Raw genomic sequence first — 17,077 nt, forward strand, 5'->3', positions numbered from 1 at the left:
GCTGGACAAAGGGATGATTCTCGTCCCAGGCAGGATGGAGCTGGAAGATGTGAGATTTCACCACGTGACTCAAAATGGCATGCAATTTAAAGCTTATGAGTTGTTTATTTCTGGGATTTTGCATTTAACATGTTCAGACTGAGGTTGTCTGTGAGTAACTGAAACCATGAAAAGCAAAAGCATGGATAAGGGAGGGGTTACTGTGCTAGGTAAAGACAGGTAGGGTTGGGACTAGGGTGAGGAGGGTGAGGCATCACCTCTGGTGCAAAATTTAAAGATACCAAATAAACCCAGCCATCAAATAAATAATATAAATAACATTGTAATGCAATATTAAAAAATCAAAATTAATGTCAAAAATTCATGATGAACAAAATATCAAAATTTAAAGACAGGATCTGGTTTCACAAGTATTGTGTGTTCCCGGTGACCAGCACTTGACTTTGAATGGACTCATAGGTCTCGGTGAAGCAGGGTAACCAAAGGAGCCAGGATTCAGAGTCAGAGACAGAAGATCAGCCTATGGCTATGTGGCTTTCAGCATATTCCCAGCCTCTCTGAGTTCTGGTCCTCATTTGTAGAGTGGGCTTAATATTGGCCCCACCTGCCTCACAGGGGTTGTTAGGACCAAATGAGGTCTTGTTCACGAGAGCATTTGATAAACTGTTTATCTTTGAGAAGATAAACAAAGTAACCTAAGGCATCCTTGAAATAGATAACAGAAAGTATAATAATAATACTGGTAATTGTAGTAGAAAGTGATATGGGACATACTTGGGGAGGGAAGGAGAGAAAAGGCAGAAGAGAAGAAAAGGGTGGAGGGGTAGGGTAGGCTGTGTGCTGGGAAGTGGGAGGAGCCCTGATTCCAGATTCTGACCTGAATTCAAGTCTCTGCTCAGCTATTTACAATTTGCAGAACTTCGGCCCATTTTCCAGCCTCTCTGAGGCTCAGTTTTCTCATTCTTAAAATGGGGACAATAATGGATTGACCATGTGAAATAATGTGTGCACAGTACCCAGTATGGTCTGGTACAAACTAGGTGTTAACCCCTTTCACCACACACACACACACACACACACACACACACACACACACACACACACACACCTCCCTGCGTGATTACACCCACACCCCAGACTTCTCCCGTGAAGAGTAAAGAAAGGGTAAGAAGGAGAGAAACAGGAGAGGAAGGAAGAATATAAGCCAAGATTGGAGGAGGTAAGAGAATAGAATAGAAAGGGGCAAAGAGAGAGGAAAGGAAGGAGGAAGGAAAGGAAGAGAAGAAAGTGGGCACACTCAGTAGATACAGATGATTTTACTACTGTTTTCCTTTAACCTTCCTACTAGCTTTATAAGTGATTGATCAGTAGATTGCTTGCTGTCCTAAGCTGAGAGCTCTCATAGGCGAGTCAGTTCAAGTTTCCTAGGAAACACCCATGGAAAGAATCAAGATCAACAACATATTTAAGATTTACCTGTGATGACACACATACCTCTGATTCTTTTGTTTTACCTGCAGGATATTTTAGAACATACCTCCGTTTACATATCCATTCTCTCAAGGGTAGACATTTAAGTTGTTTAAGGGTGCTTCGATTGTAACAGTAATACTTCATTTCTTAAGTTGGGTGGAAGGTATGGAGAAGTTCAATATACTAGTTTCTTGTTTTCTATGTCTGAAACAGTTGAGCTCATCTAGAACTCCTACTGATTTGGTCAAACTTCCAGGCTTTGCTCTTCAGTTCAAGACAGGCGGGATTTCTGGGGGTGGATGAACCACATCCACATGAACGGTCTGTGTAGAGTGGGCACACTGCCGGAGTCTGCCCAGCAGCCACACTGCCACACAGGGGGACCATGCGCCTAGTGGCTCTGCCTGTCCAGGGGAGTGAAGGTCAAGCCACACTGACTGAGATGCAGCTAGAAGGCCTGCAGCTTCCCAGACAGACACCGCTACCTGAGATCTTGCCCTGCCTGGAAGCCTAAGGCCAGGCCCCACAGGCAGTTCCAGACCCAGTGCTGGGATTCTGTGGAAGCCTTGGATGAGAGATGCTGAAGGGAAAACAGTTTTCTCCACTAACATCTGAGCTCCTCTGAATCAAATCTCTGTACCTTTCATGGAACAAAGGGGGAAAATGTTTGTAAGCGTGGGGGGCTGACAGTCACAGTTGATCCCCTACAAGTCAGTCTGTGCATTTCCTTCCTAAGGAACTGGAGACATAAGAAGTGCCAGGAATCCAAAAGAATAAATCTTCTGGAAACTGTTCCTGTTTGCCTTTGGAATGTCTTGATCCTTCAGTAGATTTGTTTCTTAGAGACTGTTTGCTTTGGCTACAATCAAAATTGGTCTGCATTCCCCAGTATCCACCTGCTCTGTGGGGTGATTGTCTTCCCTCAAGCAGCTATGAGGGCTGAGTACCTGCCTCCAACAGACAGCCTGTTACACGGACAATCCACTAAATCATGACTTGGGGCTGGGATCTAGGTCAGGGACTAGGGTGAGAAAGTGAGGTGTTCACCTTGGACACAAAGGTTAAGGGGACATCCAAAAACTCAGAAAGTGAGATAAGTAATATTTTAATGAAACATTTTAAAAAATCAAAATTAATGCAAAATAATCCATGATGAACAAAATATCAATATTTCAAATAAAGATGGGGTCTATGCAGAATTAAAGGAGCAATAAAAAGTTTTACAGACAAGCAAAAGCTAAAAGAGTTCACCACCACTAAACCAGCCTTATAAGAAATGTTAAATGGAGTTCACTAAGCAGAAAAGAAAAGGCCACAATCGTCTTAGAAATAAGACAATTATGAAAGGAAATATCTCATTGGTAAAAGCAAACAATAGAAAAGGTAATAGATCAATCACTTATAAAGCTAGTAGGAAGGTTAAAGGAAAAAATGTAGTAAAATCATCTATATCTACAATAAGTGAAGAAAGACACAAAATTAAAACATGTAAAATGTCAAAAAAATAAAATGTGGTGGGGGGTTAAAAGTTAAAATTATATGGCTGTTATAATGTGTACAAGCTTAAGAGATTGTCAACTTAAAAATATATATATATATATACACACATACACACACACACACACACACACACACACACCCCTACCTCTTAGTAACCACAAACCAAAAACCTATAATAGATACACAAAAAATAAAGAGAAAGGAGTCAAAACATAACACTAAAGACAGTCATCAAACCACAAAGGAAGAGAGCAAGAGAAGAAAGAAACAAAGAAGAACTAAAAAAGCAATCAGGAAACAAAATGGCAATAAGTATCAACCTATCAATAATTACTTTAAATGTAAATGGACTAAATGCTCCAATTAAAAGACATAGAGTAGCTGAATGGTTTAAAAAAAAAACCCCAAGATCCATATATATGCTGCTTACAAGAGACTCACTTCAGATCTAAAGACATACACAGGGTGAGGGAATAGAAAAATACATTCCACGAAAATGGAAATGAAAAGAAAGCTGGGGTAACAATACTTACATCAGATAAAACAGATTTTTAAACAAAGACTCTAAAAAGAGACAAAGAAGGGCACTACATAATGATAAAGGGATCAATCCAACAGGAAGATATAACACTTATAAATATATATGCACCCAACATAAGAACACCTAAATACATAAAGCAAATATTAAAAAGGGAGAAATTAATAGTAACACAATTATAGTAGGGGACTTTAACACTCCACTTACATCAATGGACAGGTCATCCAGACAAGGAAACATTGGCCTTAAATGACATGTTAGATCAGATGGACTTAATATATATATGGAACATTCCATCCAAAAGCAGCAGAATGCACATTCTTATCAAGTGCACATGGAACACTCTCAAGGATAGGTCACATGCTAGGTCACAAAACAAGGCTCCATAAATTTAAGAAGGCTGAAAATCATATCATCTTTTCTGACCACAATGGTATGAGACTAGAAATTAACTACCAGATAAAAACTGGAAAAAACATAAACACATGGAGTCTAAACTATACTAAAAAACCAATGGCTCACTGAAGAACTCAGGGAAATAAAAAATACCTTGAGACAATGAAAATGGAAACTCATTGTAAAATCTATGGGACGCAGCAAAAACAGTTATAAGAGAGAAGTTTATATTGATACAGGCCTACCTCAGGAAACAAACAAACAAAAAATCTCAAATAAACAACCTAACCTTACATCTAAAGGAACTAGAAAAAGAAAAAAAAAAAAAACTAAGTTAGGTGAAGGAAAGAAATAATAAAGATGAGAGCAGAAAAAAATGAAATAGAGACTAAAAAAAATAATTAAAAAATATCACTGAAACTAACAGGTGGTTCTTTGAAAAGATAAACAAAATTGATAAACCTCAGCCAGACTTATCAAAAGAGAGAGACAGAAAGAGAGAAAGAGAGAGAGAGAGAGAGAGAGAGGGCCCAATCAATAAAATCAGAACTGAGAAAGAAGTTACAACAGATATCACAGAAATACAGAGGATCATAAGAAATTACTATGAACAATTATATGCCAACAAATTGGACAATCAAGAAGAAATGCATAAATTCCTAGAAGCATACAATTCTCCAAGACTGAATCAGAAAGAAATAAAACAGCTGACCAGACCAATTACCAGTAATGAAATCTAACTAGTAATAAAGAAAAACACCCAACAAAAGTCCAGCATGAGATGGCTTCACAAGCAAATTCTACCAAACATTTAAAGATTAGTTAATACCTATCCTTCTCAAACTATTCCAAAAAATTGAAGAGGAAGGAATGCTTCCAAACTTATTCTGCAAGGCCAGCATCACCCTGAATCCAAAACCAGACTAAGACACCACAAAAAAAAGAGCAAATTACAGGCCAATATCACTGATTAATATGAAGGCAAAAATTCTCAACAGACTATTAGCAAACAGAATTCCTTTAAAAGGATCATACCACATGATCAAGTGGGATTTATCCCAGGGATGCAAGGATGGCTCAATGTCTGCAAATCAATTAATATGATATATCACATTAACAAAATGAAAGATAAAACTCATATGATCACCTCAATAGATGCAGAAAAAGCTTTTTGACAAACACTCTTCACAAAGTGTATATAGAGGGAACATACCTTAACAGAATAAAGACCATATATGACAAATCCATGGCCAACATCATACTCAGTGGTGAAAAACTGAAAGCATTTCCTCTAAGGTCAGGAACAAGATAAAGATGCCAACTCTCACCACTTTTATTCAAACTAGTATCAGAAGTTCAAGCCACCAAAATCAGAGAAAAAAAGAAATAAAAGGCATCTAAGTTAAGTAAAACTGTCACTGTTTGCAGATGACATGATACTTTATTGAGAAAACTAAAGACTCCATCAAAAAACTATTAGAACTAATAAGTGAATTCAGTAAAGTTGCAGGATACAAAATTAATAAACAGAAATCTGTTGCATTTCTATACATTAATAATGAACTATCATAAAGAGAAATTAAGAAAACAATCTGATTTACACTGCGTCAAAAAGAATAAGATACATAGGAGGAAGTCTAACTAAGGAGGTGAAAGCCTGTACTCTGAAAAGTATAAGACATTGATGAAAGAAACTGAAGATGACACAGACAAATGGAAAGATACCTTGCTCACGGATTGGAAGAATTAATATTGCATACCACCCAAGGCAATCTACAGATTTAATGCAATCCCTATCAAACTACCAATGGCATTTTTCACAGAACTAAAACTAATAATCCTAAAATTTGTATGGAATCACTAAAGACCGTGAATAGCCAAAGCAATCTTGAGAAAGAAGAACAAAGCTGGAGGTTATATGCTCATGATTTCAAACTACACTTCAAGGCTAAAGTAATCAAAACAGTATGGTACTGGCACCAAAAGGACACATATATCAGTGAAACAGAATTGACATTCCAGAGATAAACCAATGCTAATATGGTCAATTAATATGTGACAAAGGAGGCAAAAAAATGTTGAAGACAGCCTCTTCAATACATGATGCTGGAAAAACTAGACAGCTACATGCAAAGGAATAAAACTGGACCACTTTCTCACACCATGTAAGAAAATAAACTCAAAATGGATTAAAGACTAAAGATATTATGTCCTTGTGCACACTGCTGTATTTAAAATAGATAACCAACAAGGACCTACTGTATAGCACTGGGAAAAAAAAAGAGTATAGCTCTATGCTAAGTAGTATGGATGTATAAAAAAGAAGAATAAAATACTATCCCTGGTCTCAAAAAATAAAAAATAAAATAAAGATATTATATCTTCCTACTTAATAGAAGTTTCCATTAAAAATAAAATTTTAAATGCAATATTTTTAAAAAATCAAAATTGATGCAAAAAAGTACATGATAAACAAAATATCAATATTTCAAATAAAGAGGGGTCCACGCAAAAGCTCCTGAGTTGAATGCAACTGGGAAGTGCGAGGATCAGCCTTTCCTTTGTGAATCCTGGTATCACCATGGCAGGTCAGGAAAGAAAATGTTCCCTCATCCCAGAAACATGAATCTATCCCACAGCAGGATGGCAGGGTCCAACCTGTACCGACTAAAGCAAGCCACAACCCCACACCATGGACCCAGGCACAGCTTCAGGCCTCTTCCTCCCTCCAAGCCACTCAGCCTCCCGTCCCTTCCCCTCCAGGACAATTCAGCCTCTGCCATACATGGATCTATACACATGTTTAATCATATATGGTACATACCATGTATAATCATGCATTAACTATTTACTCCAGAGGTCTCCAGTGGACTGCTGGAGGTCATCTTATTTAGCTCAGTTTTGTTGTTGTTGTTTTTTTTTTCAATTAATTACTTAAAAATTGGGAGAGCCTCACCAAAAAGTCCAAATTTCTAGCCTATCTTTAAAAAGCCAAATTTCGGGCTTCCCTTGTGGTGCAGTGGTTAAGAATCCTCCTGCCAATGCAGGGGACACGGGTTCAAGTCCTGGTCCGGGAAGATTCCACAGGCTGCGGAGCAACTAAGCCCGTGTACCACAACTACTGAAGCCCAAGCACCTAGATCCTGTGCTCCGCAACAAGAGAAGCCACCACAATGAGAAGCCCATGCGCCGCAACTAGAGAAAGCCCGCTCACAGCAGTGAAGACCCAACACAGACAAAAATAAATAAAAAATAAATTAGTTTTTTTAAAAAAGCCAAATTTCCAGCTTGAAAAATCTGTAAAAATCCAAATGTTTGGCAACTGATAACAACAACAATAATAATAATTTCCATTATTGAGAATATATTAAATGCTGAGCTCAGTGCTCAGTACTTTAGATATTTTTTCTCTTTTAACTGTCACAGCAATTCTGTACTTACCACACGCATTTTACAGATAATGCACCTGAGGCTCAGAACTCTTAAATAACTTGTCCCAAATCACACACCTAATAAGCAGCCCGACCAGATTCAAACCAGGGGAGTTTGACTCTAAAGCTCGATCTTTCATTCTTCTGTATCTTCCACCATCCTGGGGGCATGGACTAAACTACCGTTTTTCAAAAGTGTTCCAAGAAGCCTAAAAGGCCCTGTGTGAGTATTAGGGGGTGGGATGCCCCCACCCCCACCAGGAGGCTGGCTCAGGTCCCAGGGCTCCCGCTTTTATCATAACAGTTCCTTTTTTTTTTAAACCATTTGATATATTGGAGTCCGGTTCAAGAATTCTTTGAGGAAAGAGAATTCCGCTGCTCAGGAACAAAACCAAAACAAAGCCGCAAACCCAAACTGTCTTTTTATCTCTTCTCCACATACTATGATTTCCTGGATCATCAGGAAAACGTCCTCCTTCTCCCATTCCCAACCTACCAGATCTCTCTCCATCTTATCGCATCACTCTGGTTCTGCCTTTGAGCATTTGGGTGCTCATTGGGCCACTTCTTACAAATGGTGAATGGCCAAGTATCCAGCGACTTAGGAGCCATGGAGCCATGGACCTTCCTCACAGACCTGCTGTGGGCAGACAGGGGCAGTCTAAAACTGTGCTGAGGTCAACACAGGGTGGACAAGGGTGATGGGCTGAGGGCAGCAGAAGCTAAAATCCACTGAGCCTGGTAGAGAGGCTGTCCCCTTGCTTCTCTTAGGTCTTTTATGGGTCATCATGAATTTCAGTCCTGTCATGGCTGGCTGTGAATTGAGGGTATTCTTTTTTTTTTTTTTTTGCGGCATGCGGGCCTCTCACTGTTGTGGCCTCTCCCGTTGCGGAGCACAGGCTCAGAGGCCATGGCTCAAGGGCCCAGCCGCTCCGCGGCATGTGGGATCTTCCCAGACTGGGGCACGAAGCCGTGTCCCCTGCATCGGCAGGCGGACTCTCAACCACTGCGCCACCAGGGAAGCCCGCGGGTATTCTTTATGCAGTGTCAGGACAAGTGGCTTCAACGACTATCCAGGGTAGTGAAAAGAGCCCTGGCAGAACCAGAGCTGAGCTCTCTCAGTGCGTGGTGCTTTATGACCTTGGACATATATAAAATGTGCGTTGTTTCTCTCTGTGTACTTCACCCAACAGTCCTAGGGACACACGGCGACTACTTTCAAAAGCATAAAGTGACATAAGAATGGATATTGTGTTTTAATTACATGTACATGGTCTGATCAAGAAAATCAAGAAAAAGTGGGAGCTTCCAGATCCTCTTTGAAGACAGGATGCTGGAGCTAGCCTTGCCAATGTGATTTCAGCCTTGGATTCAAGGGCCATCCACTTACCAATGACTTCCAAATCCAAAACTCATTCAGATTTCTGTCCTGAGATTCCAACACATGGTTCCTACTCTGTATTGAATAGCTCCACTTGGATGTCCTGCACACTCCCCCAGCAATTTCCAAAATGGAACTCACCCACACCTCTCTGAAACCTGCTCCTTCAGCAGTGTTCTAGTTCAGGAGCTGGCAATCCCATTCATACCTCCCGGAAACCTGGGAGCCATCCTCGACTGCTTCCCTGTTTCACTTCTCATGTTTAATCAGTGTCAAGTTTCTGTGGATTCAGTTCACTCCTCAAGAAGCTCTTGGATCTCTCCAGTCTCTCCACCTCCAATGGTGTGACCTGGACTAGACCATGCCCGTCTCTGGCCTGGATGACTACAATTATCACCTATTGGTTATCCTGCTTCTGGTCTGTCCCCCATCCTGAGTCTCATGCTCCAAATCACCATTTAGGTCTTTCTGAAACACACACATACAGATCTTTCTAGAACACAAGCATGATCATGTTAGCCTCATGCTTAAATCCCTTTGATGGTTTGCAGTTTTTCTTAGGAAAATCCTAACTCTTTAACCTGCATGGCAAGGTTAGCCCCCTGCCCATCTCTCCAGCCATCTCTACTCTCAATACTCCAGCCAAACTGCATTTCTTTCAGTTCCCCAAACACATTCTATTTTCTCACTTCTACCCCTTTGCACATGTTCCTCCATCTGCTGAGGATATATACCCCCTGTGATGGTTAATTTTATGTGCCAGCTTAACCGGGCTAAGGAGTAAGTGGTAAAACATTATTTCCGGCTGTGTCTGTGACAGCGTTTCTGGAAGAGATTATCATTTGACTCAGTAGACTGAGTAAAGATCTCCCTCACCAATGCAGGTGGGTACCTTCCAATCGGTTGAAGGTCTGAAGAGAAGAAAAAGATAGAGGAAGGGTGAATTTGCTGTCTGCTTGAGCGGGGACATCTATCTTCAGACTGGGACTTCCACCACTGGCTCCCCTGGGTCTCAGGCTTTTGGACTCAGACTGAAGTACACCACTGGCTTTCCTGGTTCTCCACCTTGCAGAGCACAGACTGTGGGACTTCTAGGCCTCCATAACTGTGTTAGCCAATTCCTATAATAACTCCCCTCTTATATACATCTCTGTATACCTCCTGTGGGTTCTCCTTCTCAGGAGAACCCTGACTAATCCACTCCCATCAACTCCTACTCATCCTTGGGGTCTCAGCTTAGATGGCACTTTTTCTAGGAAGCTTTCAATGACCTTCTAAGACTGAGGTAGCTCCCCTTCTGTTGCATTTCCACAAGCACCCTGTCCTACCTTCATCGAGCTCTTACCATAATGCACAGGTTATAATTCCTTGTTGACTTAACTGCTTTCCCCATCAGGCTAAAAACTCCATGAAAGCATATATTCTGTTTTCATTTGTATCCTCCATACCTAGGTCATAGCCAGGCACCTAGGATGTGCTCAGTAAGTTTTATTTTTCTGACCAGAGTGATCAGACTACCAAATGTATGAGTTGCCTTGTAGCAGAAATATTAAGAATCACTAGCGAGAAAGCGTATGCTTGTTAAGGACAACATTTCAGTCAGGTGTGCAAGTCAGACTGTGCTCTAACAACACCAAGAACTGACCATTAACACCTTGGCAATTTGATAACTTCTCTGTTTCCTAGAAGTCCACGTGTTTTGGGGTTTGTTTATAGAAGCTGTGAAACAAAGTCTCTTTCTATGTATTTGAGAACTTTCTGAGTTTCACTTAATTTCTTCTTGCCAGACTGACACACCTTTAAATCCTTGTTTGAGGCCCTCTGTGTTTTGTTGTGACCTTCTGTAGCCTCCACTCATCAGTGACCCTGGTTTTCAAATCTCCTCCTGATGGCAGTGTCTGAAAAACAGCTGTTATTAAAAGTGTATCCATGTCTGGTGTCCAGAGGTAGGAGAAGCGTGGGGTTTTTATTTTCCATGTTTAATCTACATTTTAACCTCTTTCTCCAAAGTTTCCAAACTATGGGCAACTGGTTAAACTATTTTAATTACTGTATCTCCCCACACCGTTTCTCTCATTTTCAAACACAGGTAAATGATTCAGAATGCATCAGACTCTCCCTGGTGTCTGCGCTACAGAAAGTGCAAAGACCTGGATTCAAGTCTTAACTCTACCATTTACAAGCTTGGGACCAACTACCTAACCTCTCTGAACTTCATCTTTCTCCTCTGCAAAGCAAGAACGACACCAACCTCACACCTCACTCTCTGCCTTGGGTGTGGGAGGCACTGCATAAATGTTGATGCCCTTCCCAAACAGTTCTGCTATTAATTATACCCATGATCATACAATGGTCTCTGTGGAATCTCCACAGATTGAAATGATTTTCTGGGCTAATAAATCTCCACTGTTAGTAGGAGCAGTTGCCATCCAGTCTCAATGTCCATACTCACTAAAGCAGTTAAACTTTTAAGACTCCCATTAAATGATAGGGTTGTTTGCTTTCTTCCCTGCAAAGCAGTACTCACACTCTCTGCTCATTCTCGTGGCCTTGGGGAGGGGGAAAACCATCCCACATGAGGGATGACCTCATCTGGACGCTGGGTCCAGAATTGAGTCACTGACCTCTCTGGACGCTGGGCCCAGAATTCAGCTGGACCACCATCAGGGGAAATAAAATCAGACAAAGAGGAAGGGGTGCAATGTGCAAAAGTTGAGAGTCAAAAAATTCTAGAGGAAGCAAAATATAAGAAGCTGGGGGCGTGGCCATCTTAGCTCGGCAGTTGGAAACTGCATAGATTTAGATTTCCCGAAAGTGATTCTTTACCTTTGCCCAGTACCTGGAGTCTACAGAGATTTTTCACAGCTGGTATCTCCTTTCATCCTTACAACTATCCTGAGAGGTTGGCAAATATTTTTATACCAATGGTTTAGAAGAAGAAACTGAGGAGAGTGTGCCCAGATCACACAAGTTTACACAAGATGGAGCTGGGACTTAACCTGGGGCTTCTAAGACCAGTGCTCTTTCTACCACATTCTCCTGCCTCTCATGCAGTTGGGGAAGAGGAAGATTCCAACAAATGTCAGGGGGAGCATATATTCAGGAACCCCATCACAGTGCCACAGCGGGAAAACACGAGACTGGGGTATAAAAGATCTGGCCTCCATTCCCAACCATTAACTCTTGAGATGTCAGTCTCCTTACCTCTGCAAAGAATAGGCAGCAATAAATGATTCAAAGTTCCCTCTTGTGTTTCTATTTCTTGAATGTGTGTCTTCAGTTATTTTAATGTATAACCTAGAAGAAACGCCAAAAAAAATTTTTGGAGTACATCACAAGTTCAGCAGCAACGATGGTACCTTTGACCTGATGTGACCACTATGGCTGATTTTAAAAGTTGAGATTTTCATTCACGGTTTCTTAGAATTAGGCCTCACTAAACTTCAATTAACCTTTCCACATCTCAGTTTTCTCATATGAAAAACAGGGATGACAATACCTTCAGTACAGGCAAAAGGAATTTTCTACTCCTTCCTCCCTGCCATCTTGCTTTTTCCTAGCCTCCCTGCCACCAACCCAAGGGAGAAGGAGTTGCTCATCTGACTGGTCAGTGTCTGGGACCAGAAATAGAACCTTGTACAGTCAGCCCTCTGTATCCATGGGCTCCATGTCTGCAGATTCAACCAACCGTGGACCAAAAATATTTGGAGATAAATTTTATAAAGTTGCAAAAAGCAAAACTTGACTTTGCCACTCGCCAGCAATTATTTACACAGCATTTACATTGTATTTGGTATTATAAGTAGAGATGATTTAAAGTATATAGGAGGTTATACGCAAACACACACCATTTTACATAAGGGACCTGAGCATCCATGCATTTCGGTATCTGCAGAGCCCTGGAACCAATCCCTTGTGGATACAAAGGGACAACTGTAATTGGGGGCAGGGTTGCCACCCCAGGAGTGGTTCTCTTTCTTTTCTGTTATATACAGTTGGGTGGGCAATAGGACTCAGCCTTCTCTCTGACTCTCCACCTCCTCTATGTAAGTGCCTAAGAAGGTAAGTTATTAGTCACCTTATTTTCTCTGTCATTTTGTCATCTTTCCTCCATGCATCCTTCTAGAGGGTACTAAGATCCCAAGATTTAGATTCAGGACGAAGTAACAGGTTCTCTTTAGACCTCAAGGCCTAAGGCATGTGCTTTTATTCACTTTTAATCAAAACCTTAATGGGGATTACTGGATGGTGGCTCAGTTAATAAAAAGCAGTACTGTCTTCTTTGACTCTTTCTAGGAACTGAGGTAGCTAGTCTCCCAGACAGTCCCCCGTGAGCCCCCAAATTCCTGGTGTTCATACCCTTTGGCAGTTCCCTCCCACACTGTACAGGGTTGATGGGTGTGACCAAGAGGATAAGGCAGGAGTGATGGTATGTAACTTCTGAACTAGTGGTAAGAGACTCTGTGGCTTCTGTCTTGGTCTCTTGGATCCTTTACTCTGGGGAAAGCCAGCTGCCATGTTTTGAGAAGCCCTGTGGAGAGGCCTCTGTGATTCCTTCTAGAGCAAACCCATACTCTTCTCTTTCTGCCCCACCCCCACCCCGCCCCTGCACTGCCCCAGTGCCCAGCAGCCCTCATTATACTTCATCATCCTGATATGAGGCCTTGTCTGACTTCCCCTTGCTCCATGAGGCCAGGAACGGACTATTTCTTACTAGTCTTTGAATCCTCAGTGCCTAGTGCAGTGCCTGGCACAGAGCAGTCTCTCAATAAATGCTTGTTGAATAAACAAATGGAAGGAAATTTAGTTTTATATTGATAATCATACCTCACAGGTAACTAATTTTTTTCCTTTTGTTCAAGTATCAATTTTTAACAGCTTTATTAGAGACAGAATTGATACACAAAGAACTGCATATATTTAATGAGTACACTTTGATAAGTTTGGACATATGCACACACCCGTGATACCTTCATGACAATCAAGGTAACAGACACTTCCAGCACAACACCTCCCAAGGTTTCCTTGTGTCCCTTTGGGGCTTTTGTTGTTGTTTTTGCTTGTTTGTTTTTTCTAGGTAAGAACACTTAACACAAGATCTACCCATCTAAGTGTGCACTTAACAAATTTTGAAGTGCACGATAGAGTCTTGCTAAGTATATGCACTAGGTTGTGTAACAGATCTCTAGAATGCATTCATCTAGCATAACTGAAACGTTATACCCAGTGAACAACATCTTCCCATATCCCCCTCCTCCCAGCCTCTGACACCACTATTGTATTCTCTGTTTCTCTAAGTTTGACTTTAGATTCCTTATGTAAGTGGAATAATTCAGCATTTGTCCTTCTGTGGCCGGCTTATCTCACTTAGTGTAATGTCTTCAAGGTACATCCATATTGTTGCAAATGGCAGAACTTCCTTCTTCATTAAGGCTAAATAATGTTCACATTTTAAATGTCAAAAGTATAAGGTTTGAAATTTTTCTTTCAGTAGAAGCCAAATATAGAAATCTATACTAGATTTCATAGACATTTAAGATCACTGAATAAGTCTGTGTGTAGAAATAAGGGACAAGTCTAAAGAAATCTCTGGAACTTAAGTAGGGGTTTCTGTTTTGTCTCCAAATTCACCCTCATAATTTTAGTTCTAGTGTGTACCATAGGGTGAATCCCTTCTTCATAATTGGAGAACTTTATTTTTTCCCTTCTGTGTCCATATGCCTACTTAAATTATACCCAGGGTTTATCAAATTATACTCAAGCTGAATATTTTGGCCCCAAAGATGTATTCATTCTAAGTCTCTTACTGTTGCCACTTTGGGGGTAACTGTTTTTACTCAATTATACAGTCCCCTGAGATTGGTGGATATTAATTCCAAAGACTGAGAGGACCTCTATGAAGCAGAAAAATGGAGGGCAAACCACGAAGCCCAGGCTGACATTTTCTTTGTCCCCTAAATTTGCATTCTCAGAATTGAGCCAAAGGCCCCATGAAATTTGTTCCCAGCTTTCTGTACCTGCCTTCTCCTTCCCTCAAAAGCAGTCTTCAGAAGTTGATCAGTTGATTTATATGTAGGTACTGAAAGGTTCAAAAACTCAGAAAGAGGCCAAATTTATTTTAAAGATGATTAAGAAGAAAAATGAAGAGTTACCAGAAGGAAGAAGTATAACTAGATATTATACTCATGCTATATCTACCTCTCTATACAAATTTAGGTATGGGTGTGTGTGTGTGTGTGTGTGTGTGTGTATGTGTGTGTGTATACAAAAACAAAGCAAACTTCTGTACACAGACTTAAGTGACTGTGTGTGTGTACATACATACATATATGTGTATATATACACATAGGTATATACATATATACAAATACTATATACGCATATATTTTTAAATCACCCACTTCTTTGGTATAGGGTACAGAGTTCTCATATTACTCTGGGATAATCTCCCAAGGAGCCATTTTATCTGAACACACAGTTCTATTTATCCAGTTTCTGATGATTAGTCTCAGGGGCAACTTTATGCAATACATACTGTCTATGACACAAGGCTTCTCTACTTAAATCAAATGTCCAAACTGAGATCCAGTAAGACAAACAGTACCTTCTCTTCTGCACGTGCCAGTGTCTGGGTATGTGGGATGGAATAAGACGCTGGTAGTGAGGAAGCCAAATCTTTTGAAAATCTTCATCCCCTCCCTTTTCCTAGATGATTCTGGGATTTAGATGTGCAACAAACAAAAAGAAGAGGGACATTTTCTTGGAAGCTACAAAAGACCAATTCACTTTTTTTTTTTTGAGCACTGCGAAACACACATAAAATAGGACATGTCTCTAAGAAGCTCTGACATATCTATCAGCCATGATCTCCTTTGTGTTAAAAGAAACCAGCCACAGAAATATTGTTGCTGCCAAGAAAGCGTTGTCTGCATCCCTTTTCACTTCCTCCCTGCAAGGATGCTTCATCAAATCATCACCAGAAGACAAAATCTGTTGCTTTGGGGCAGACAGTCAACGGAGGTTTGGTTGACTTTGTCACCTTGATGTGGTCACAGAGGTATTAGAGGTTGACCATGCAGCTGTTGGTTAAAAATGATAATCATCTGAAGAAAAGGACACATATACTGTCTCTACTTTCTTGGAACTGGGAGTTGGCTTCCTTGGACCATCTCCCCCTCCTTCCAGCTTCAAAAAAAGAAATTGCTAAATATTCAATTTGGTGTTTGCCTAAGGGTAGCTAAACAAGTCTCCTAGTGAGGTGTTTGTCTTTATTTCTGAGAAGGCAGCCTATCACTCAGTTTGATTCTAACAAAAATAAATCTCCCAAAACCAGCAGGGGAAAGGGGACTCATCAACAAAGGTCAACTAGAATAAATATCGTCTCTAGTTGAAAATAAGGTTTTCTGTCAAAGCTCCAGGAGCAATTGAAAGGCATAAAGAGATTTTTGGGTTCCAAAGAAGACCCGAAGACTCCAGCTGTCTGGTTGGTCTCCAAACATCAGGGAGTAAAGCAGTATTTGAATAGTGTCAGCAAAAGTTTCTTCTTCAGAAGTGTTCCTTGGGTGGTGATGGGTGTGTGTGTCAGGAATATATGGTGGACCATGAGGGGGTCAAATATTCTGTTCTTATGCTCCCGAATTGGCACTTTCTCAATCATATTCTTAAACTCACAGTTGTTAAGATGATCATGAAGAACGTTAGAAGCAGCAGAATCGGAAAGCAAAACAGGGAGCTGCATAGCCTCATCCTAGGCTTGTTCCCTAACATTAGAATTGGTCTAGAATTCTGTAATTTTTCCCCCTGATCTCCAAAGAGACACCAGTTCCACAGCCAGAGCCAGTGTAAGAAAAAGTGTATTCAAAGCCTTCCTTCGGGGTGTGGCAACTACCTATTTTGCTCCTGGGTCAGAGAGTACATCTGAACTCCAACTGCCATCCCTCTTCTACTTGAAGAAAAAAAAAAGCTGGTTAGTTCAAGATCATGGACTGAGCCAAGATGGCTACTTCTCCTTCCTCCCAAACACTAGGGAAATGAGATACATAACATAAGACAAAGTCTTAGTCCTAGGTAAGACTGAGTCCTAGAAAATGCCAGTTGAATAGAAACTAAAGAAGTTCTGAGTAGTAGCAGACTGGCAGAAATACCAGAGAGATGAGAAACACAGCTGAAGGAGGGGGCTGCTGGATGAATAATTCTCTAGCCTGTAAACTTCATCAGAACAAGTCATCATTTGTCTTATTCATTATTGTATCCTCTCTTCCTCGTATAGCTCCTGGCACAAAGTGGATGTTCAATAGTGACTACTAAATATGAATACACTGGTTTTCCTAAGAGAAAAACAAACTCAGGGTCAGCAGG

General features: G+C 40.7%; 1 protein-coding gene across 9 annotated transcripts in view; it reads right to left on the reverse strand.

Annotated features, from left to right (window-relative positions):
- The window catches only part of CRADD (CARD and death domain containing adaptor protein), a 254,034-nt gene that overhangs the window by 20,596 nt on the left and 216,361 nt on the right, over nt 1-17,077 (reverse strand). For all 9 annotated transcript variants that reach the window (XM_079937580.1, XM_079937587.1, XM_079937581.1 and 6 more), the window contains one exon: nt 11,924-12,016. The gene's annotated coding sequence lies outside the window, so the exon portion shown is untranslated. The remainder of the gene's footprint in view (nt 1-11,923; nt 12,017-17,077) is intronic.

Source organism: Stenella coeruleoalba, assembly GCF_951394435.1.
Source record: "Stenella coeruleoalba genome assembly, chromosome: 11".
Taxonomy (NCBI): domain Eukaryota; kingdom Metazoa; phylum Chordata; class Mammalia; order Artiodactyla; family Delphinidae; genus Stenella; species Stenella coeruleoalba.